Source organism: Stenella coeruleoalba, assembly GCF_951394435.1.
Source record: "Stenella coeruleoalba genome assembly, chromosome: 16".
In the NCBI taxonomy this organism is placed as follows: Eukaryota; Metazoa; Chordata; class Mammalia; order Artiodactyla; family Delphinidae; genus Stenella; species Stenella coeruleoalba.
The window spans coordinates 66,514,443-66,539,438 of record NC_137162.1 but is presented as its reverse complement, the minus strand read 5'-3'; the positions used below and the strand labels follow the sequence as shown (position 1 = coordinate 66,539,438).

Sequence of the window (24,996 nt, the reverse complement as noted above, 5' to 3'; positions counted from 1 at the left end):
ATGCTAAATAGTTTTCCATTCTATAAATATGCCATGACTTCTTTACCCATTCTCCTGTCGAAGAACAAACGGATTGTTTTCAGTTTGGATCTGTGAGGAATAATGCTGCTGTGATCTTTCCTATTAAAGGTTTTTTGTGTACATACATTTTTTTTTCTCCCGTTGCGGAGCGCAGGCTCAGCGGCCATGGCTCACGGGCCCAGCCACTCCGCGGCATGTGGGATCTTCTCGGACCGGGGCACGAACCCGTGTTGCCTGCATCAGCAGGCGAACTCTCAACCACTGCGCCACCAGGGAAGCCCCTGTGTACATACATTTTAATTCATTTGGTTTAAGTATCTAGAAGGGGAATTTCTGGGTCATATGATGAATGTATGTTTAATTTTAGAAGGAAATGAAAAACAGTATTCCAAAATGTGTCTATTGTTTTACACCACCACCAGCAAATGCTTGAGAGCTCTAGTTTATCCACAGCATAACCATTATTTGATATTGTCAGACTTAAATTTTAGCCATTCTGCTGGATGCATAGTGGTATCTAATTGTGTTTTGTATACCCTGATGGTTAATTATGTTGAACACGTTTTCATGTACTCATTGGCTCTTCATATATTGTCTGTAATGAAATATTTGTGCAAATGTTTTGCCCATTTTTATTGCATTGTCTGCCCATTATTACGTTGTGGGAGATTTTTTATACAGTATGGCTAAATCCTTTACCAAATACATGCAGTTTCCTACCCTGTGATTTTCCTACTCTGACTTTCAATAATTTTGTGTCCTGAAATCTATTTGGCTACCCTAAGGTCACAAAAATACTTCCCTTAGTTTAATGCTAGAGGTCTCATATTTTTACCTTTTATGTATAGTGTCATGATTCATCTCATATTATTTTTTGTGCATAGTGTGAGGTAGGAATCAAAGTTTTTTTGTTTATTGTTTTCATATAAATGTCCAATTTATTTCTGGACCCTATTCTGTTCCAGAGATCAATTTGTCTATTCATATGGCAACATCCCCTTTAACTTTTGAATTCAAATAGGATTAAGTACTGTGGTTTTGTTCTGTTTATGAAGTTATTTTGACTTTTTAAAGTATTTTACATATCCATGGAAAGAGTATAAACAACTTGTCGATTTTTACCCCAAAAAGGGATGCAGAGATTTTATTTATTTAAATTTATTTTTTTCACATCTTAACTGGAGTCTAAAGGCTTTGCAATGTTGTCTTAGTTTCTGCTGTACAACAAAGTGAACCAGCTATATGTATCCATATATCCCCATATCCCCTCCCTCTGGAGCCTCCCTCCCACCTTCCATATCCCATCCCTCTAGGTCGACACAAAGCACTGAGCTGATCTCCCTGTGCTATGCAGCAGCTTCCCACTAGCCATAATTTTACATTTGGTAGTGTATATATGTCAATGCTACTCTCTCACTTCATTCCAGCTTCCCCTTCCCCCTCTTTGCCCCCAAGTCTGTTCTCTAGGTCTGCGTCTTTATTCCTGCCTTGCCACTAGGTTCATCAGGACCGATTTTTAAATTCCATATATACGTACTAGCATACTGTATTTCTTTTTCTCTTTCTGACTTACTTCACTCTGTATGACAGATTCTAGGTCCATCCACCTCACTACAAATAACTCAATTTCGTCTCTTTTTATGGCTGAGCAATATTCCATTGTATATATGTGCCACATCTTCTTTATCCAGTCATCTGTTGATGGACATCTAGGTTGCTTCCATGTCCTGGCTATTGTAAATAATGCTGCAATGAACATTGTGGTACATGTCTCTTTTTGAATTATGGTTTTCTCAGGGTATATGCCCAGTAGTAGGATTGCTGGATCATATGGTAGTTCTATTCTCAGTTTAAGGAACCTCCATATTGCTCTCCATAGTGGCTGTATCAATTTATATTCTTACCAATAGTGCAGGAGGGTTCCTTTTTCTCCACATGCTTTCCAGCATCTATTGTTTGTATATTTTTTGATGATGGCCATTCTGACCGGTGTGAGGTGATACCTCATTGTAGTTCTGATTTGTATTTCTCTAATGATTCATGATGTTCATGAAAAGGCATCTTTTCATGCATTTGTTGGCCATCTGTATGTCTTCTTTGGAGAAATGTCTATTTAGGTTCTATGTTGGGTGCATAAATATTTACCATTGTTATATCTTCTTCTTGGATTGATCCCTTGATCATTATGTAGTGTCCTTCTTTGTCTCTTGTAATAGTCTCTATTTTAAAGTCTATTTCATCTGATATGAGAATTGCTACTCCAGGTTTCTTTTGATTTCCATTTGCATGGAATATCTTTTTCCATCCCCTCACTTTCAGTCTGTATGTGTCCCTAGGTCTGAAGTGGGTCTCTTGTAGACAGTATATATATATATATATATATATATATATATATATATATATATATATATATATATATATATATATATGGGTCATGTTTTTGTATCCATTCAGCTAGTCTATGTCTTTTGGTTGGAGGATTTAATCCATTTATTTTTAACGTAATTATCAATATGTATGTTCCTATTACCATTTTCTTAATTGATTTGGGTTGTTTTTCTGCGTCTTTTTCTTCTCTTGTGTTTCCCACTTAGAGAAGTTCCTTTAGCATTTGTTGTAAAGCTGGTTTGGTGGTGCTGAATTCTCTTAGATTTTGCTTGTCTGTAAAGCTTTTGATTTCTCCATCGAATCTGAATGAAATCCTTGCTGGGTAGAGTAATCTTGGTTGCAGGTTTTTCCCTTTCATCACTTTAAATATGTCCTGCCACTCCCTTCTGGCTTGCTGAGTTTCTGCTGAAAGATCGGCTGTTAACCTTATGGGGATTCCCCTGTATGTTATTTGTTGCTTTTCCCTTGCTGCTTTTAATATTCTTTCTTTGTATTTAATTTTTGATAGTCCAATTAATAGGTGTCTCAGCGTGCTTCTCTTTAGGTTTATCCTGTATGGGACTCTCTGTGCTTCCTGGACTTGATTGACTATTTCCTTTCCCATGTTAGGGAAGTTTTCAACTATAATCTCTTCAACTATTTTCTCAGACCTTGTCTTTTTATATTCTTCTTCTGGGACCCCTATAATTCGAATGTTGGTCTGTTTTATGTTGTGCCAGAGGTCTCTGAGACTGTCCTCAATTCTTTTCATTCTTTGTTCTTTATTCTGCTGTATCAATTTATATACAGGGAGCAATTTATTCTGCTCCCTGGCAGTTATTTCCACTATTTTATCTTCCAGCTCACTTATCCGTTCTTCTGCCTCAGTTATTCTGCTATTGATTCCTTCTAGAGTATTTTTAATTTCAATTATTGTGTTGCTCATCACTGCTTGTTTGTTCTTTAGTTCTTCTAGATCCTTGTTGAATGTTTCTTGTATTTTCTCCACTCTGTTTCTGAGATTTTGGATCACCTTTACTATCATTACTCTGAATTCTTTTTCAGGTAGGTTGCCTATTTCATCTACATTTATTTGGTCTTGTAGGTTTTTACCTTGCTCCTTCATCTGTAACATAGTTTTTTGTTGTTTCTTTTTTTTTTTTCTAATGGGTGGGGTTGTATTCCTGTCTTACTGGTTGTTTGGCCTGAGGATTCCAGCACTGGAGTTTGCAGGCAGTTGGATAGAGCCAGGTCTTGGTGCTGAGATGAGGACCTCCAGGAGGCCTCACTCTAATTAGTATTCCCTGGGGTCTGAGGTTCTCTGTTAGTCCAGCAGTTTGGACTCAGAGCTCCCACCACAGGAGGTTGGGCCCAACCTCCAGCCTCGGAACCAAGATCCCACAAGCCATGTGGCATGCCAAAAAAAAAAAAAAAAAGGAGCAATACAATAACAAAGAATAAAAAAACAAAATAAAATTAGAAAGATAAAAAATATATTAGGAAAAATAAAAACATAATTGAAACAACTGCAACAAGGTAAAATAAAATCACAACAGAAAAATAAAAGCCTTGTCTATGGGGAGATGGAGTTTAGGCAGTGTTGGAACTTAGGCAGGGGTGGGGGTTAGCGGTTAGGCTCAGGACCCACGTAGCTGGAAAAGGCCTTGGGGGCAGGACCTAGGTGGGTGGCAGGTGACGTTTGAGCATGGGGCGGGGCCTAGGCTCAGGATCCACGTAGCCAGAAAAGGCCTTGGGGGCGGGGCCTATACGTGGTGACATTCAGGCGTGGGGCAGGGCCTCTGCTTAGGACCTGCATTCAGAAGGGGAGAGGCAGCACCTCCAAAGGAGGGCTCTGGAATGTGGAGTTCTGGAGTTTGGAGGTAGGGCCCTCAGTGAGGGTGTGTGGGTGGGATTTAGGCCCAGAGTGTTGGAGGGGATCTCTGAGTGTACAGGTAGGGCCCTGGGTGGGGTGTAGGGGTGGGGCTTTGGCTCTACATGGCAGGAGGGATGCTCAGAGGGCAGAGGATTAGGCCCAAGAGCCCAAGAGGCTCCCTGCTGCCTAAGTGGACAGGGAAAGTGCTGGCCGTGTTCCTTTCCGTTCCTCCATGCCACCCCCCATGGTCTCTCCCAGGGTCACCCCTGTCCCCGCTGGACCCCTAACCATGGGTGGGTCCTGCTGGGTGTAGGAACTCCTCCTGTCCCCCAGCCACCCCTCAGGGGTTGCCGGTCCTGCAGGTCTGGGCTTTACTTTTGCTCCCCCTTCCCTCCCTCCCACTCCCTCAGGACCTGCGCAGCTGGATGGGGCCTTGGTGGGCAGAGGATCAGGCCCAGGATCTCAGCAGGCTCCCAGGGGCCCAAGTGAGCAGGGGAAACCTGGCCCTGCTCCCTTTTGATCCTCTGCCCTCCCAATGGTCCCCCAATTTCTCCCTTCGGGCATGGGATACCTTCCCCTCCCCCAGTCACCTGAGGGGTGCCAGTCCTGTCCCGCCTCCACTTCTCCTTTCCCCTCACTCCGCCCCATGCCCCATCATCCTACCCGGTCGCTGGGGGTTCCTCCCATCCCCTTAGGTGTCCATGGCCCCCCACTGATGCCTGGTAGGTGCACTAGTTGTGCAGAGACACAAATTCCATGTCATCCTGGTCTGCCATCTTGACTCTGCTTGAGATTTGATTTATATTAGATCTATCCCAATGCAGTATCTTGCTCTTTTTCCATTTTTTAGGTTATTATAATTCTTAGTCAGCCACGTCTTGTAACTTTTAACGTAGATGTCTAGCATCTTTCCTCAAATAGACTTAATTCCATTTCGATATAATAACATTTTACTTCTTAAATATTGAAACTACCTATTTTATGGCCCACTATAAGACATATTTTATTGACTATCCATGTGCTTTGGAGACAAATGCACATTTTGTTTGTATTTTCTTTTTATCATAGAAAAATCAATTAATTTGGTTGAGAATGTTGTTCATATCTTCCACATTCCCTCTGACATTTTATCTACTTTTGCAGTTACTTAAAGATGTTAAAATTCTCTTCTATAATTGTCTATTTATTCTTTTATTCAATTAGTTTTGTCCATTTTTTTGCTTCATGTATTTTGAGTCTGTTGATTGATGCATACACATTTAAAAGTGTAATATCTTCCTGATGGACTGACCTTTATAGAATTATAAAATGTCCCCCTTAATCTCTAGTAATAGTCCTGTCTTGAAGTCTATTTTATTTGATATTAATAAAACCCCTATAACTTTCTTATGCCTACTTCTTATATACTGAATATCTTTAATTACTTTACTTTTAATCTATCTGTATGTTTATATTTCAGGTGTACCACATATAGTTGGGTCTTGCTTTTGACCCATTGCTTTGTTTTATATTTTTATATTTTGTTTTATACTTGTTAGCAGTGCTCTAGCAAATAAAAAGTGCATTTTTAGCATACTGCTATCTATCTTTCAATAGTATAATATCAATTCATATTAATGAAGAATTTTGCAAAACTTCAATTTACTCCCCTTTTGTCCTCTAAGTTATTCTTGTCATGCATTTTGGTTCTACATATGTTATACTCAATGATATGTTATTTTATTTTAATAATAATGCCAGGACAATAAGTGTAAGTTAGGTCACCCTACACAGATTTAGAACTACGTTAGTGTTAGTTTTAATATACACTATCACATTTTACTTATTTCTCTATATGACCATCAACAGTTTTAAGTAATTTGAGATCCTGAGATTCCGTGGGTAAATAATTGTCGATGAAAAAAATATGTGCCTTTTTTCATGGATACTATGAGGAGCTGATCTACTAAAGTAAAATTATGGTACACACAAATACACTCATGTGTAGATAAACAGGTAGACAGATAAATAGATATATGATAGATTTTTAAAAGTACAGAAGGTAATTAATTCCTGTGTGTATTTACTCATTCACTATTGGTTCACTGCCTCTGTTCCAGGTTATGCTGTAGCTGCTCTAGAAAAGGGGTGAAAAAAGACTAACAAATGTCTTAGTAACATTAAGGTTATAATAAAGCTATGAAGAAATGTAAGAAATAAATCATTATAACATCATTATTTAATTACAAGTTTTATACCTTCTAAGAAAAAGGAGTGTTTATAATAGGATGCCTAAATTTTCCTGGGCTAACAAAGATGTGGTCAATAAAGTGATAAGAATAACATCTGAATATTGAGGTGTTGATTTGTATCTATTCATATGGGTTGGGAAATCAGAAGATATTTCTGAAAGAAATTACAGGTAATGAGGAAGTGAATGCATCTGAGTTTAAATTGGGCTAATTCAATTTTTAAAGTAAGTTTTACTAAGGTATAACTTACTTAAAATAAAGTTAACCCACTTTTAGTGTACAATTTTATGACTTTTTAACAAATTATACAGTTACATTACCACCACTCTCAAGATAGACATTTTTATTATCCCAATATCCCAAAAGTGTTATTGTGCCCCTTTACCATTAATTGTTAGTGTATAAAAATGTGACATTTTTGTAGGCTGATTTTTGTATCTGAAACTTTATTATATTTATATATTAGTTCTAACAGTGTTTTGGTGGAGTCTTTAGGGTTTTTCACATATAATATACCATTTGCAGAGACAATTTTACCTTTTTCTTACTTATTTGGATGTCTTTTATTTTTTTCTTGCCTGATTGCTCTAGCTAGGACTTCCAGTATTATACCAAATGGGAGTGATAAGAGTGGGTACCCTTGTCTTCTTCCAGATTTTAAAGGAAAAGCTTTTAGCTTTTCATCATTGAGCATGATCTTAGCTGTGGGTTTCTCATGTATAGTCTTTTACTATGTTGAAGTGTGTTCCTTTTATACCCCATTTTTTGAGAACGTTTATCATGAAAGGATGTTGAATTTTGTCAAATGCTTTTGTGCATCTATTTATATAATCATATAATTTTTATCCTTCATTCTATTCATGTAGTGTATCATTTATTGATTTGTGTATGTTGAACAACCATCTTTGTATCCTAGGGATAAATCCAACGTACCTCTTTAATCACTGTCATACTCAGTTGGAGCCAATTTTTAGGCTATAACTGGGTCTTCAGTGCAGTTTCTGGTTGGCATGCTTGTTACCAGAGGCTCAGGCAAGCATGAATCCTATCAGGTCCCTGGATAGATGGTACCACCTCCAGTACTTTGTTCAGTAGAGTGACTTTGGGACAAGGGTCTGCTTCAGAGTAACAGTTGTGTTCTAAGCCATTGGGCCTATTAGCCAGGTGCCTGACTGGGTTTGGTTCCTGCCTGGTCCCTGGAAGAACTCCTGCCTGGTCACTAGGTGGGACCCTGGGTGGGCAGGACTGGCCATGAACCATGGCTGAGAGGTGCTGGAACCAAGTCCAAGGGCTGTTTCAGTTTCCACAGCCAAGATTCAGATTTGCAGATGCAGATTTGGATGCATAGATGAGCATATATCCCACCAGGTCCTTGGGTCTGGACTGTTCCCTGACTGTGGCTAGAGGGGCTAGATCTAAGTAGAGGACACTTTCAGAATCTCTGAGACAGATGAGACTCTCTCCCTCTGGGTCCCTAGACACATGAGACTGCTGACAGACCATGGTTTTGAGTGACTAAGTATGAGGCCCTTTCAGGATCTCCCGGGGTGCAGATGAGAGTATTTCCTGCGGAGTCCCTATTCAAGCATGACTCCTCAGTAACTATGATTGGTAAGGGCTGGAGCCCAGTTGTAGGCCCTTTCAGAACATACAGTCTGACCAAGTTTGGTGCGCTTACTTAGTGGCTCCTAGACAGAGGCCAAAAGAAGCTGGAGCTGGTTCACAGGTCACTTCAAGGTCCATAGCCTGAACTGAGATATGTATGCCTATTACCCAATGCATCGGTGGGCATGACTCCTCCCAGGCCCCTTGGCATGATGCTGCTGACAAGATCAAGCCAAATGGGTCTGTAGCTGATTCCTCAGGACACCAAGCTATTTCTAGGTTTGTAGCTGGGACCATGGTCAGTAAGTCAGCCACCTGGGTGTCAGCTGGTGTTCTCAAAAATGGTTCTCCTCAATCTTGGGCTGTACCAGGAACCCAAAGCTTCCAAAAAGGCATTTTTGTCCATGGAAAGGTGCAAAATTATTGTTGCTCAGAGAATATATTATTCAGCCAATTTGCTGACATTTCAGGTCTTTCTTAATTTCTATCAGGAATATTTTGTAGTTTTCAGTGAACAAATCTTGTGCATATTTGTAGTTTATTCCTTTTTTTTGTTTCTATTTTAGTTGTTTTTTAATTTCAATTCCCAAATTTTATTTCTAATATAGAGATATGTGACTTACGTCAGTTTGATGACCTTGTAGTCAGAAATGTATCTAAACTCATTAGTTCATGTAGCTTTTAAGTAGTTTCCTTAGGATGTCACAGATGCACAATTATGTTGTCAGTGAATAAAGTGAGTTTTACATTTTTCTATTTTTTTAAATTATTTTTTCTTGCCTTATTACATTCTAGAGCCTCCAGTATGATGCTGAATAGAAGTAGCAAAGGTGAACATTTTTTGTTTTGTTCCTGATTTAGGGAAAACATATTTAATGTTCCATCATTACGCATGATTTTAGCTCTAGCAACTTTTGTAGATGGTTATTATGATAAGTTCCTTTCTGTTACTAGTTTATTGAGTTTTTACCATGAATAATTGTGGAATTGTGTTCATTCTTATTTCTGCACCTGTATGAAATTATGTATTTGTTTTTTATGTTTAGTCCATTAATATGATGTATTACATGTCTTAATTTTTTTAATGTTAGATCAAACTTGAGTTCCTGGGTTAAGTCCCATTTTTTTCTATAATGGTAAAGAGTAATTTCAAAGTGTCTTACTCCCTCATGGGTAAAAGTAGAAATCAGCAAATGTATTTGGCTGAAAATTACGTATAATTAATATGTTGTCCTAATTTTATTTCTTACTAAAAAATGAGCAAATGACACCTAACACTTTCCCTCAAATCTATATTTTCTAATATTTTCTTCTTCATTCTGTCTAAAATATTTTTCTATACTTAGCTACCAAAAATCTTATTTGTCTAAGATACACCAGAAATGACACAAACCTCTTAATTTCTTTCCTTATCTTCTCACTCCGAAATGTTTTCTCCATATCTGACAACTATAGGCTTATGCCTGTGCTACCCTTAAAATCACATAGCATGTTGTATTGTTTTATCCTCATATATATTTATGCCACATTTTACCATTCTTTTGTCCTCTATTTCTCTCCTTCATCCAATATTCCAACCTTCTTCTGGAAATAGAACTCTTTTTTCCTTACGCAACAGTCTTCCCTAATCCTTTGAATTTTAAGAATGGATAGATTCAAGTCAGTCAGAGTATTCAGCATCTCTGGACAGAGAAATTGATCTAGTGGAGGATGACCTATGACCCATCTAGTGCTAAGGATTAGTTACTTTCTGCTGAGATAATGGATGTTAAACCTGGAGTTACCAAGTTCATAGCAATAACTACCCCAATTAAGCAAAGAGTGCAGGAAGCACAGCTTTGGAACAGAAAGCAAGACCATTTAAATAACATAAATTGTTGTTATAAATGGCAGGATTTCCTTCTTTTTATGGTTGAATAATATTCTAATATATATTTTATATCATTTTCTGTACTGACAGACACTTAGGTTGTTTCCATATCTTGGCTATTGGAAAAAATATTGCAATGAACACAGGAGTGCAGATACAGATATATTTTCAACCAGGACCTTGGGGCTTGGGTAATGGGGAGATTTTGGTCAAAGGGTGCAAACTTTCAGTAATAAAATGAATAAGTTCTAGGGTACAGCATAGTGATTATAGTTAATAATATTGAAGTATATTAAACTTAAAACCTTTTTCACAACAAAGGAAATGATAAACAAGACGAAAAGACAACCCTCAGAGTGGGAGAAAATATTTGCAAACGAATCAACGGACAAAGGATTAATCTCCAAAATATATAAATGGCTTATGCAGCTCAATATTAAAAAAACAAACAACCCAATCCAAGAATGGGCAGAAGACCTAAATAGACATTTCTCCACAGAAGACATACAGATGGCCAAGAAGCACATGAAAAACTGCTCAACATCACTAATCATTAGAGAAATGCAAATCAAAACTACAATGAGGTATCACCTCACACCAGTTAGAATGGGCATCATCAGAAAATCTACAAACAACAAATGCTGGAGAGGGTGTGGAGTAAAGGGAATCCTCTTGCACTGTTGGTGGGAATGTAACATGATACAGCCATTATGGAGAACAGTATGGAGGTTCCTTAAAAAACTAAAAATAGAATTACCATATGACCCAGCAATCCCACTCCTGGGCATATACCCAGAGAAAACCATAATTCAAAAAGACACATGCACCCCAATGTTCATTGCAGCACTATTTACAATAGCCAGGTCATGGAAGCAACCTAAATGCCCATTGACAGGCGAATGGATAAAGAAGATGTGGTACATATGTACAATGGAATATTACTCAGCCATAGAAAGGAAAGAAATTGGGTCATTTGTAGAGACATGGATGAATCTAGAGACTGTCATACAGAGTGAAGTAAGTCAGATAGAGAAAAATAAATATCGTATATTAACGCATATATGTGGAACCTAGAAAAATGGTACAGATGAACTGGTTTGCAGGGCAGAAATTGAGACACAGATGTAGAGAACAAACGTATGGACACCAAGGGGGGAAAGCAGTGGCGGGTGGGGGTGGTGGTGTGATGAATTGGGAGATTGGGTTTGACATGTGTACGCTGATGTGTATAAAATGGATGACTAATAAGAACCTGCTGTATAAAAAAAATAAATAAAATAAAATTCAAAAATTCAAAAAAAATTGAATTATATAATTGAAATTTGCCAAGAAAGCAGATCTTAACTAACACACACACACACACACACACACACACACACACACACACAAAATGGTAACTATGTGAGATGATGGGTGTGTTACTTAACTTGATTGTGGTAATTATTTCACAACGTACACATATATTAAATCATTACATTGTACACCTTTAAAAATCACATTGTGCAAGCTAAGTATATACAATTTTCATTTGTCAATAGTACTTCAATAAAGCTGGGGAAAATATAAATAAATAAATAACATCACTTGAGCTTATTCCATTTATGCCTGAAGCCAGATGCATCTTGCCCATCCATTTAAAGTAGGAAATTCTCTTCTTGTTTTATTCTGGCCTAATAAATTTGTTTGGGTTTTTGTCACTTATAGATGCAGAGTTCAGAGATACACATTTCAAGCTTTTTTCTTTTTTTTAAGAGCATAAGAATTACGTATTAGAGGGCCTGCATATTATGTACTAGAAAAATATGTTTCATAATATTTCTGAACGAGAAAAATATTTTCACTTAATGTAGAAGAAGGAAATTGTATGCAAAATACTATTTAACATTTTCTTTTACCAATATCCTGAAAATCAAGTATTAGTCTATCAATGCACATTTAAGATTTTCCTTATCAATCCCTTACTGAGAGGAAATATAAACATTACTCTTTAAAATATAACTATCAATGTGTTCCAGAAATTTTCTTCTTCAAAGTCAGATACTGCCTCTAGTATATTGATACTGCTGTCAGGGCATAAAGAGCATTTGGCTCATTTTCCTATACTTTTTTATGCTGCTTTCTAAATGACAATGCATATGTTTGGGGGAGTAACTTTATACGTTCACAGATTGTAGAAAGTGATTTGGGATGGGGCTACAGGCTAAGTTCTTCATTACCATGTTAATGTTATTATTTCTCATCTCATTAAACAATTTTTAAAATTTCCATTCGGACACAGTTTGTTTTACTTGTATGCTAAAGCAGCACCTATCATTTAGAGAGCATTTATTTCACTTTTAATGAAATGCATTAACTCAGTATCCCTGGAGTTGTCATAATGCAGGCACAAAGTAATAATATTAATTTTGTAAGTTCGGTTAGGAGCCAGAAATGAAGATTCAGAAATGTAAAGCCCCCTCTTCTCATTCTTATATATAAACCAAAATTGGGACTGACAGCAAGATAAACTGGATGTATGAGGAATTCAGGCTCCCAACTTGGTTGTCATTGAACAGTACAGTAAATCTGAAAAACCTAAGTTAATTCATGTCAAAGTAATTAAATTGATCATAGCATAATTACTGTTAAAGAAAGTAAGCATTTTTTTTATTGTGGTAAAAATAACATGAAATTTACCATCCTAACCATTTTTAAGTATACAGTTGAGTAATGCTAAGTATATTCACTTTGTTGGGCAACAGATCTCTTCATCTTGCAAAACTGAAACTCTATACCGTTTAACAGCAAATTCCCATTTTCCCCTCTCCCAATCCTTGGCACCTATCTTTCTGCTTTCTGTTTCTATGATGTTGACTTTAGATACTTCTCATGAGTGAAGTCATACAGTATTTGTCCTTCTGTGACTGAATTAATTTGCTTAGCATAATGTCCTCGTGGTTAATCCATGTTGTAGGAATTCCTTCATTTTTAAGTCTGCAGAAGAGTGGCCCAGATGGCAGAGTAGGAAGGCCTGATTTTGCCTCGTCCCACGGGCAGACCAAAATTACAACTATTTACAGAGCAACTAGCAACGAGAACAACCTGAATACTAGCAGGAAACATCTTCTACAACTAAAGATACAAGGGAGAAACCACAGAGACAGGTAGGTGGGGCAGAGATGTGGTATAATTAAGACCCACATTCCCAGATAGGCAACCCACAAACAGGAGGATAATCACAATTGCAGCAATTCCCCCCAAGGAGTAAGTAAGCCTGGGGGTCCTGCACCAGGAAGATGAGCCAGCAGAACGTCTGGCTTTAAAGGTCAGTGGGGCTGGCATTTAAGAGAGCCAGAGGGCTGTAGGAAAGAGACTCTACTCTTATGGGCTGCAAGGAAAAATCTCACATGCTCCAAGACCCAGCTCAAAAGCAGTGATTTGAAAGTGACCTGGGTCAGACGTACTTGCTGATATTGGAGAGCCTCCTGGAGAGGCATGAGGCAACTGGAAGAGCCCCCTGGGGACACAGATGTTGATGGCAGATATTTTGGGAAGTCATTCTACCAGGAGGATATTGGTAGCTCTGGTAAGTGCCAATCTGGAGTCCTACTTCTAACCTATTAGCCCTGGGATGGCTGGTTGGCACCAGTCCCAGGACCGACAAGGCCAAGCAGCCATCCATGCAGGGACCAAATTTCACCCACCAACAGGCCAGCACCAGCCATAGCTACCCGCCCCCCCCCCCCCCCCGCCCCGAGTCCCCCAGCCAGCCACAACAGAATCAGGCCTCACCCACCAGTGGCCGGCAGCCTCTGCACTAGGCAGTGCCTTGCAGCCAGCTGGGCTTGGGCCAGCCCTGCCTACAAGCATGACCATGGTAGTAAGCCCTGTTATAACAGAAAGGACAATGCAGCCCATATACAGGGCACCCCTAGAGCATATAGCTCTAGTGAAAAGAGTGGAGTGAGCTGCTGGACCCTGAAAGATGTCTCCTATATAGGGCCACATCAAAGCTATGCTCTTTGATGTTGGTCTTAGCAATATCTCTTTGGATATGTCTCCTCAGGGAAAGGCAACAAAAACAAAAATAAACAAATGGGACTACATGAAACTACAAAACTTTTGCACAGCAAAGGAAACTATCAACATAACAAAAAGGCAGCCTATTGAATGGGAGAAGCCTATTTGTAAGCAATACATCTGATAAGAGGTTAACATCCAAAATACAAAAAGAACTCAGACAACTCAACAACAACAAAACAATCTGATTTAAAAAATGGGCAGAGGATCTGAAGAGACATTTTTCCAAAGAAGACCTACAGATGGCAAACAGACACATGAGAAAATGCTCAATATCACTAACAACCAAGGAAATGCAAATCAAAACCATGATGAGATATCACCTCACAACTGTCAGAACGGCTATCAACCAAAAGACAACAAATGACAAATTTTGGCAAAGAAGGGGAGAAAACAGACCAGTGTTCGTCAGAGGGGAGGAGAGAGACCTCGAGTTAAGTACGTAAAGGAGATTAAGAGGTACACACTTCCTGTTATAAAATAAATGAGTCACAGGGATGAAATGTACAGCATGAGGAATATACTTAATTATATTGCAATATATTTGTATGGTGACAGATAGTAACTGGATGATATCAAGGTGATCATTTTGTAATGTACAGAAATACCAAGTCACTAAATTTTACACCTGGTGCTAACACAGTGTTATAGGTCAATTATACTTCAATTAAAAAAACAATATGTAGACACTAGGAGGAAATGGATCAAAATGCAAATGATGATTATCTGGGGGGGGTGGGATTATGGGTGATTGTTAATTTTTACTTTATGCTTTCATGGATTTTTAGTCGTCTGCAGTGAACATGTACTGCTTGTAAAATTAGAAAGAACAAAATAAATGTCATTAAAAATGATAAAAAGAGAAGCCAGGAAAAAAATAAAGGCTGCATAATACCCCAGTGTATGTATATACCACATTTTCTTTACCCATTCATCTGTCAATTGACATTTGGGTTGCTTCCGTATCTTGGCTGTTGTGACTAATGCTCCAATGAACATGCAAATGTAAATATCTCTTCCAGAAAGTAAGCATGTTTTGATTGTGCCATGCATGGTTGGTTCATACCATTAAAAAATAAAAATAAATAAAGTTAAAAAAAAAGAAACCTAAACATTTGTCTACAGTTGCAAGACATATAATAAACACGGAACTGGTGGAAAGAAAAGATTTATCTTTGTATTTTCAGTCCTGCTTGGAGACCATAATGACAATAACCAGGAGGGGCTGGAAATGCTCTACAGTAGGTCATACATAAGGGCTTTTATATATGGCAAATCGTTGCCCGGTGTGGGAGATAACAGCTGAAACTAAGTTTAACATTTTTCCTCATCTCTACCTGCAATCCCCCTGCAACTCATTAACTGAGCAATATAAACACAGTGTTGTCACACAAAGATTCAAGAGAAATCTTCTCATGTCTTCTTTTAACCTCTCCATCCACATTATTGATCTCTTACTATATGTTAGAGCTTCCTGCTCCATTTATTTCATATACCTTTGTGGTCACTAATCTTGAATTTGTTCTCATGGTTATTACATAATATATGCAAGGTTTTAACATATGGTTCCAAACAACCATAATATTTAAAATAATTGCATAGAGCAAAGTAACAATGAATATATTTCATTCCACAGACTTATTTTTGCTTGTATAAAAATGCTCACCTGAGAAATCTTATCAGTAATTTTTGTTCACTTACCCAATGAAGCAGAGAATTTTAAAATAAAGAGAAAAAAGTATACCCTCTTCCCTAATGCCTAGTTAGTACAATATAGGAAACATGTCATTTACTTCAGAGGTCATATTGCCCTATGCCTTGTTAATTTTAGAGCGATTTCATTGTAAAAGTTCATTAAAAGTAAGAACAATCCTTTCCTAAACAATATATTAAGATTGTTTTTAGAGCATCTGTCTTTTTCTACAGTTCCATAAATCTAGAAAAAAAATCTGATTCTATTGAATTAAAAAAATAAACATGTCTAACCCATTCACCATCTAATATTAAAGTGTATCTTATATATCTTGGATTATATGATATTTGAAAGAGGTAAACATAAATTAAATTCTTTTTACTTTTATCAAATATTTAGTTTGTATGTTGTAAAAATAATTTAGTTTTTTTACCCAATAGAATTTAAACTGCGAAAGGGCAGAGATTCTTTTTAATCACCTTCAGTGTCCTGCAGTGCCTAGAAGAGGGTCTTTTACACAGGGGGCTATTAGTGAATTTTTAAATGATAAATGACTGAGCTAATGTGATTAATAATAATATTTAAGAAATAATATTATTTTTGGCATATTATTCTATAACTGATAGTTGATTTTACTGTTTTCTTTAAACTGATTTACTTACCAAATATATCCCAGATATATTTCCATGTCAAATTTTCATAAATTCATTATATGTACGTAACAGTTTATTTCCATCTGAATTAGATTATTTCCTCATTTTTATCCACTGTAAGCAATCCTACGATAACAAGTTTAACTAAATCTTTGTGTATATCCATAATCACTTCCTGAGAATAAATTCCACAAAAGATAACTATAAAGTCAATTTATCTATGATTTATGCATACAAATCACAATTTTTATTCCCTCCAAAGCACAGCATATTATTTTTCAACTACATTAGGCACACTTGACAAATAAAATTGTAATACATTTAAAATGTACAACATGATGATTTGATAAATGTCTACATTGTGAAAGGATTCTTCTCATCTAGTTAATGAACATATCTTCACATATTTATCCTAATGAGCTCATCTTAACTTGACCACAACTGCAAAGACCCTATTTTCAAATAAGGTTATATTCCAAGGAACTGGGAGTTAGGACTTCTACATATCTTTGGGAGGATACAATTCAAACCATAATGGTATACAACCTGGCTTAGTTCTAAACAGTGGGATTATATGGTAATAAGAATGGAAAAAATTAATACTGATCTAACCAAGGGAAACTAGAAGTGTGCATGTGTATATAAAAGGAAGAAGATGGGGAAAAAAGCTAAATCCTCAACAGTCTAAAACTTAAAAAAAAATCATTAGGTAATAATATAAGCAGTTTACTTACACATTGAAAATAATACCAATAGAATCAGGGAAGAAAGTTGAAAGTACCTCTGAAGAACTAAACAGTTGCCAGTAGATGGGAATAGGATGTAAAATTGCTTTTTTAATAATATCTTTTAGAATTATGTGGCTTTAAATATTAATTTTGTATATGAATATAATAATACAATAAAATAAAACTAAATTAAATAGTAATGATTAAGTACATGTCTAAAATGTCAGGCATTTTAAAACAATCTAAAAGCCTTAAGTCTTAGGCAAACTAGCTCTTGAGACTGTTCAGACCCTATCCAAATTAGAAATGGGCTAATAAAATCAATGTGCTTACTAGATTCTAACGAAAAAACAATTGGCAAGATATACTAGGCTTTCCTATCCCTCCCTCCCTCCCTCCCTCCCTTCCTTCTTTGCCTCAAATTCAGTGTGCCTTTCCAGTTTAAGGGCTCCGTCCTTTTTCATTCAGCACTTAAAAGATATTCTGCCACTTCTTTCTGATCTACATGATTTCTAATAAGAATTCACTGTTATTTGAATTGATTTTCCTGTATAGGTAAGGTGTCACTTTTCTCTGGATGCTCTGGTGAAATCTTGTGTAAAGTCACAGCTTTACATGTAAAATCTTATGTCTTTATGTACATTCACAGTTTGGTTTCTCTACTAGTGTAATGTATTAAGAAGTAAGTTTTGCCCCATGTGGTAATTTATTGTTGAGTACAATGGCAACAACCTGAAGGAAGACATGTATAAAAAGGTCTAGGTCAACTTGACTTAATAAAGAATAAAACTAGAAGGCTGGCTGAGTGTGGATTTGTAGAAGTATGTTAATCTACTAGGGATTCCTAGAAAAACATAAAAAAGTGGGTAGGAGTGATAAACCTTAAAGATCGGTTTCCCTAAGATAAAAATTTGAATTTGAACTTGACTTTTTTCTTTTTGTAATAAGAACAGAAAAGAATGCAAACTTAATGGCTGACGGAGTCCCACTCAGAATTTCTGGATATATATCCTCTCACAATTGTCATCCTTGATTTTTATATTGAAATATAGATTTAAACTGATTTTAAGTCTTTTTAAAAACTTTTGTGTGAGAGGAGTTCAAGAAAGTGGGGGGGGGGCTGAATTATATCTGGGATTTTGCTGGTTTAGTATTTCTATGTGTATATTTTATTGTGGCAAAACAGATAACATAAAAATATTATTTTAACTATTTTTAAGTGTACACTTCATCAATATTGAGCATATTTATATTATTGGGCTACCATCACCACATCCATCTCTAGAACTTTATCTTCCCAAATTGAAACTCCATATCCATTAAACAATAACTCCCTATTCCTTCCTCCTCCCAGCCCCTGCCAACTATTCTTCTATCTCTATGAATCTGACTACTATGGGTACTTTATATAAACGGATTCATACAGTATTTGTCCTTTATGACTGCCTTATTTCACTTAGAATAATGTTAATGTCCAACCATGTTGTAGCATATGTCAGAATTTCCTTCTTTTTTAAGGTTGAATAATACTCCACTATTTGTATATATCACATTTTGTTTATCTATTCACACATCAATGGACATGGATTATTTCCACCTTTTGGCAATTATGAATTATGCTGCTATAAAGATGGGCGTACAAGTAACTTTTTACGTTTCTCCTTTCAGTACTGTTGGATATATACCAAGAACTGGAATTGTTGGATCATATGGCAATTCTGTTTTAAATTTTTTCAGAAACTGCCAAACATTTTCATAGTGGTTGCACTATTTTACATTCCCACCAGCAAAGCACAAAGGTTCCAATTTCTCCACATCTTACCAACACTTGATAATTTTTGGCTTTTTGTTTTTGTTGTTTGTTTTACAATAGCCATCCCAATGGACGTGAAGTGGTATCTCATTGGGGATTTGATTTTCATTTCCCTAATGATTGGTGATGTTGAATATCTTTTCATGTGCTCATTGGCCATTTGTATATCTTTGGAGAAATACCTATGCAAGTCCTTTGCCCATTTTTTAACCAAGTTGTTTGCTTTTATGTTGTTGAGTTGTAGGAATTCCTTATATTAATATATTTGGGATATTAACCCCTTATCAGGTATATAATTTACAAATATTTTCTTCCATTTTGTGGGTTGCCTTTTCACTAGGTTCATAGCATTCTTTGATGCACAAAAAGTTTTTTAAAAAATTTTAACTAGTCCAATATACCTATTTTTCCTTCTGATGTCTGTGTTTTTGATGTCACATTTAATAACTCATTGACAATTACAGCGTCATGAATCTTTTTTCCCCTATAAAGACCAAAGGGTTTTATAGTTTTAGGTCTTACACTTAGGTTTAATCTATTTTTGATTTCATTTACTTTTGAGTTAAATATATTATTGTATATGGTGTAAGGGTTCATTCCACCTCTATTCTTTTGTGTATGGATATCCGGTTTTTTCAGCATCATTTGTTGAAAACACTCTCCTTTCATCTATATGTATTTATAATGAGTTTAAAATGGATATTACAAGAAATGGTAGTACTATAGTACTATCATTTGAAATGGTTTCAAATATATAGTATATTTTGAATAAGGAAGATATTATGATTGCAGATAATGAAAAGAGACTTACATTTGGGGATAATTTTGCTACAACAAAATGCATTTGAGTTATTTTTTATGTTATATCCTATTGTTAAGCTTACTTTATATATTTCAAACCAGTATACTATTCAAAATGTAGATTAACTTAACTTCCAAATCCAAAAAAATCTCAGAATAAAATGACATCTAAATGCATATTAGAATGTGCTGTGGAAAAAACAAAAACTGATTTAAAATGAATGGCTCTTTTGTTTGTGAAATTTTAGAGCCACAGTTAGATATTTTCTTCCTTCTTTATAGACTTAACTAAAATGGGTACTTTCTGTTGATTTATGTATGTGAAAATCCCCGTAAGTGAGAACACTATTAGTATAGAACACCTAACAGATGCAAAGTCTTCTTTAAGTAGAATACAGTGTATATCTCAAAAATCCAAAATAGAACACAAGAATCCAAAACAACAAGGGCTAAAATTTCCACTTTGTTGAAATTACTAAAATAACACATTTTAATTTATACGTACTTGCAACTTGAATAATTTATAAAATCAAGGACTTTCTTTTTTTCGCAAAGTGGTTTATTCATGCCTTTAAGGCTTAAAGACGTGCTATCTTTAACTACTGAATACTATTTAAACTTGCATTAAAGCATGCGTTTGGAAGCTTAAGGACATGTTTCTCATATCTCAATAACTTTTAAACGGCACCATGACAACATATCATGTCATCATTGAATGTCCTTTAATAGTTTTCACTGAACATTAAGTAAAGTTAAGTCTACTGATGGTTTGGCATGTAGTCACCGATTAGCTTGGTTGGACTAACCCTCCTACCTGATAGCAATGATAAATTGTAGATAAAATATGTAAAATACATCATTTTGAAGGCTTTGGGGAGCGACCAATATATTACATTACTATATAAAAAGGTACAGTTTGGTACTGATAGCCATATAAACCCATGGAACAGAATACAACATCGAGAAATAGACCTCCGGGACTTCCCTGGTGGCACAGTGGTTAAGAATCCACCTGCCAAGGAAGGGGACACGGGTTTGAGCCCTGGTTCAGGAAAATCCACATGCTGTGGAACAGATAAGTCCATGCGCCACAGCTACTGAGCCTGTGCTCTAGAGCCCACGAAGCACAACTACTGAGCCCACGTGCCACAACTTCTGAAGTCCGCATGCCTAGAGCCCGTGCTCTGCAACAAGAGAAGCCACTGCAGTGAGAAGCCCCTGCTCGCCGCAACTAGAGAAGGCCTGCACACAGCAATGAAGACCCAATACAGCCAAAAATAAATTAATTAAGAAAAAAAATAGATCTCCACCAGTATGATGAATAATTTTGACAAATATGCACAGAAAAAGGAATGGACAAAGAATAGTCCTTTAACATATGGTGCTGAAATAACTGACCACCATATGTAAAACATGAATCTCGATCTATATCTCACACTCATATAAAATTTAACTTAAAATGGATCTAGACTTTGATATACAATATACAATTTAAAAATAAACAATTAGGAAAAAAAATCTTGGGAGAAAATCTTTGTGACCTTCTGTTGGGTTACAAGCCTTATATACAATGCCAATAGGCTAAACCATGAAAGAAAAGAAAAAGAAGTTGAAATTTATAAAATTTAAAACTTGCAACACCAATACTACTACCTACAAATATAGTAAGTTCGTTTGACAATTTCTTTCATATTATAATATGTATAATTTCTACCATAAAACACCCATACCGAGTCTTAGTCTGCTCTCTGAGAAAACGGCAGTGATTTCACTCAAATACACCTACATACACAAATATGTACTCATCCACTATTTCTTCACCTTTACAACATATACAAAGATATATTCACCTACATGAGTATATCCTTAGATATGTTTTGCTGAAGCTTTCAAACAAAGCAATTCTTAGCCTAGATAGATAGGAGAATTACATCAGTTTGCAATGAACACTTTTCAATAAATTATTTTGCCTTCATGAAATTGATCTTCCTGTAGTATTACTATTATCATCTTTCTTCAAAGTTAGAAAATAAATTTATCTTCAGTATGAGGGTTAGTTTATCCAAATTCCTTGGCCTTGTACTTTTTCCCTCTGCAGGATGACACCAATTTACTTTTACAATAGGTAAATCTGTAAATAATTTCCCTTACTATCCCTCTCCAATATGAAACGACACCCAGGCATTTAGTCATATTATCACTTTTCTTGGAATTCCATTATTTCAACTACTTGGATTAATGTGCATTGTTAAAACCCTACAAGGCAGAAGTTCTATTCAAAATATTTAACAAGTGGTACTTGAAAGATATGCTCTAATAAGAATGGCCAAAGACCAGGGTACTGGAGCCATGTCACAGAAATTCCTGCTTTCCATGCATTAACATTTTCATGTACAGAACTTGGGAAATTTTAGTTCCAAAGGTAGAACTAGGGAAGCTGGGTGTCAGGTATAGGGTGTAATAAGAGATATTGGGGTAACAACTATTTGGCAAATGTAAACTGAATATTTTGACATTGGATAGAGTTTGTGAGCATGTTTCATCTGGAGAGCATCCCTACTTGACAAAGAAACACATTCTATCAGCTCTGTAAAATCTACTCTCATCACAAAAGCAGGAAGTGCTTTGCCTCTCCTTTCTCACAGAACATAGCATTTGCTACCTCATATATGTATCATTTTATATACTGCCTCATATTGCAGATATTTTTGTAACAGGACCCATAGTCGCACATAGTGGATATAATGACATTGCAAAGAATAAACTCCCCGAGTGCAAGGAAGATGCTTCACGCATTTTATTTTAACTTCTTATATCCTCAGAACGGAACCTGGAAAAGGGAAGCTAACCAATAAATATTTGTTGATTTAATGAAAACATCTCATTGTTATATTATTTATATATTGACTTATTACTTTGTGAGAAATTTGATTTTTCCTCTTAAATTTTATGTGTTGGGGTCCTTAATAATTGAAAATGCATTCTTTACTTTTTCTACTCGAATGTTACCCTAGGGCTGCTTATAGAATTACATTTTAGTGTACAGCATTTGAAAAATGTTGATATGACTTATTTTTTTCTATCAGATAAAATCAAGCGAACTGCTAGTTATCTCACCTTGACATGCTGTGTGAAGTCAAAATTCAAAGCACTAATAAATGTTCAGGAAGCTAAAAGGTTTGTCAACCACACTAAAAGAAAGTGTTATACTCAAACTCATCTCCATTTGTTCCACAGAAGACTTCCTCTATTTTAATCATTTTAAGTAGGGCAATCAAGAAGTAAATATGTTAGGATAAAATAAAGCAGTTCTTTGATCAATATTACCTATAGAATAGAATACAGTATGAGAGGCTACTGTTCGTCAGAAATGGAAGCTACCCTACTATAGCCTATGTTCATATCCTCAAAAGAATTGCTTTTCGAAAAAACTAAATTCCTAGAGAAGTAAGCAAGTGAATCTATTTTGGTTCCTAATTTCTCTTTTCATGTTTGTTCTCTTTACTCCTCCCTTTATGCATCTCTTCATCTAATTTAAATTCTTACACTTACTATGTTAGCATACTGAAATTTATATTCAGATCATTATAGGTGTTCAGTAGAGTTTGGGGCAAAGTGTGACAAAATTTTATGTAACAAAAAGCAAGCAATATTCTGTACAATTATGTGTATATGTGTAATGAAAGTACACACTCTAGTTGAGATGCACGTATCTTTATACAATTTGATTAGCTGTGACAAATATATACTTCTCATTAACCAATACTCCAAGCACTGTATATTCCTTTTTCATGACCAAAGAAAATTGTCTGTGCCACTTGCAGTCAGTCTGACCTTCATATCAAGCACTGCTCTGATTTCTACCACTATAGATTAGATTGTCTGGTCTAGAATTATCATATAAATGTTATAATACAGTGTGCACTCTTGTGTATGATTTCCTTTGTTCAGCATAATGTTTTGAAGATTCATTCATGTGGCTGAATGAATCAGACAGTATTCATTATTTTTAGTGCTGAGCAGCATTCCATTTTATAAATATACCAACAATTTTGTCCATTCTTTTGGTGATGAACATTTGAATTATGTTCAAGTTATGGCTGTTATGAACAAAGTTACTATAATCTTTTCTGTATACATTTTTTAATATATGTATTCATATGTTAATCATTTTTATTTTATTTTGTATAAAAATACTTGAATGATATTATCAAACAACTTGACAAAACTGATATTTATAGAACATTTCATTCATTAAGAGAAGAATGCTTAGAACATTTATGAGGATAAAACATATACTAGGCCATACAACAATTCTCAAAAAAAAAAAACAAAACTGAAATCAGTCTAATATATACCAATGGATATAAATTAAAATTTAACTGCTCGTAGAAATTTGTGCTACTTCAGATATTTAAAGATTAAAATAACTCATCTCTAAATATATTATCCTCCAAAGAAGAAATCCTAATGGAAATTAGAAAATATTTTAATTGAATGAAATGAAAACACAAAATATCAAAATGTATGGGATACAGCTATAGTCAACCACTGAGGGAAAATTTGGCTTAAAATACATATTTTAGAAAAATAAATGTATTGGAAAATAAGAACATTTAAAAATATATAATGTAAGCATTTGCTAATAAAACTACAAAAAGAAGAACAAATGAAACCCAAAGCAAGCAGAAGGAAAGAAGATAATAAGTATCAAAGCAGAAATCAATAGGCTAGAAAAGAAACCAAAAAAATATAGAAAAATCAATAAAATCTAAGGTTGGCTCTTTAAAAAGAACAAGGACTTTGATAAATCTTTAGCTAGACTGACCAAAAAAAAAAAAAAGAAAAAAGAAAAGGGAGAAACAGGATATGCAAATTTACAAAACTCAGAAGTAGAAGAGAGCACATCACAAGCAATTCTACAGAAATTAAAGAGATTATGATATAATGATATGAACAACATTTCACTAACAAATGATACAACTAAAATGAAATGGATGAAGTCCAAGAAAGACACAAATTAGCAAGAATGACTCAATATTAATGAAGGAATCATAATAGACCTATGAAAACAAAATGCATTAAATTGGAATTCAGATACATTTTTAATGTAGGAAAAAACAGCCCCATGTGATGTCAGTAGTCAGCTCTATCAAATATTTAAAGAATAAGCAATACCAGTCCTACACAAACTCTTTCAGAAAATACAGGATCAGGGAATACTTCCCAACTTATGCTATAAGGTCAGTGTTACCCTGATAACAAAGCCAGTGAACTTACAG

At 35.6% G+C, this 24,996-nt stretch overlaps 1 protein-coding gene across 6 annotated transcripts in view; it reads right to left on the bottom strand.

Moving 5' to 3' along the window:
• Positions 1–24,996, bottom strand: part of LOC307174847 (uncharacterized protein) — a 615,960-nt gene that overhangs the window by 439,931 nt on the left and 151,033 nt on the right. The gene's annotated exons all lie outside the window — the stretch shown is intronic.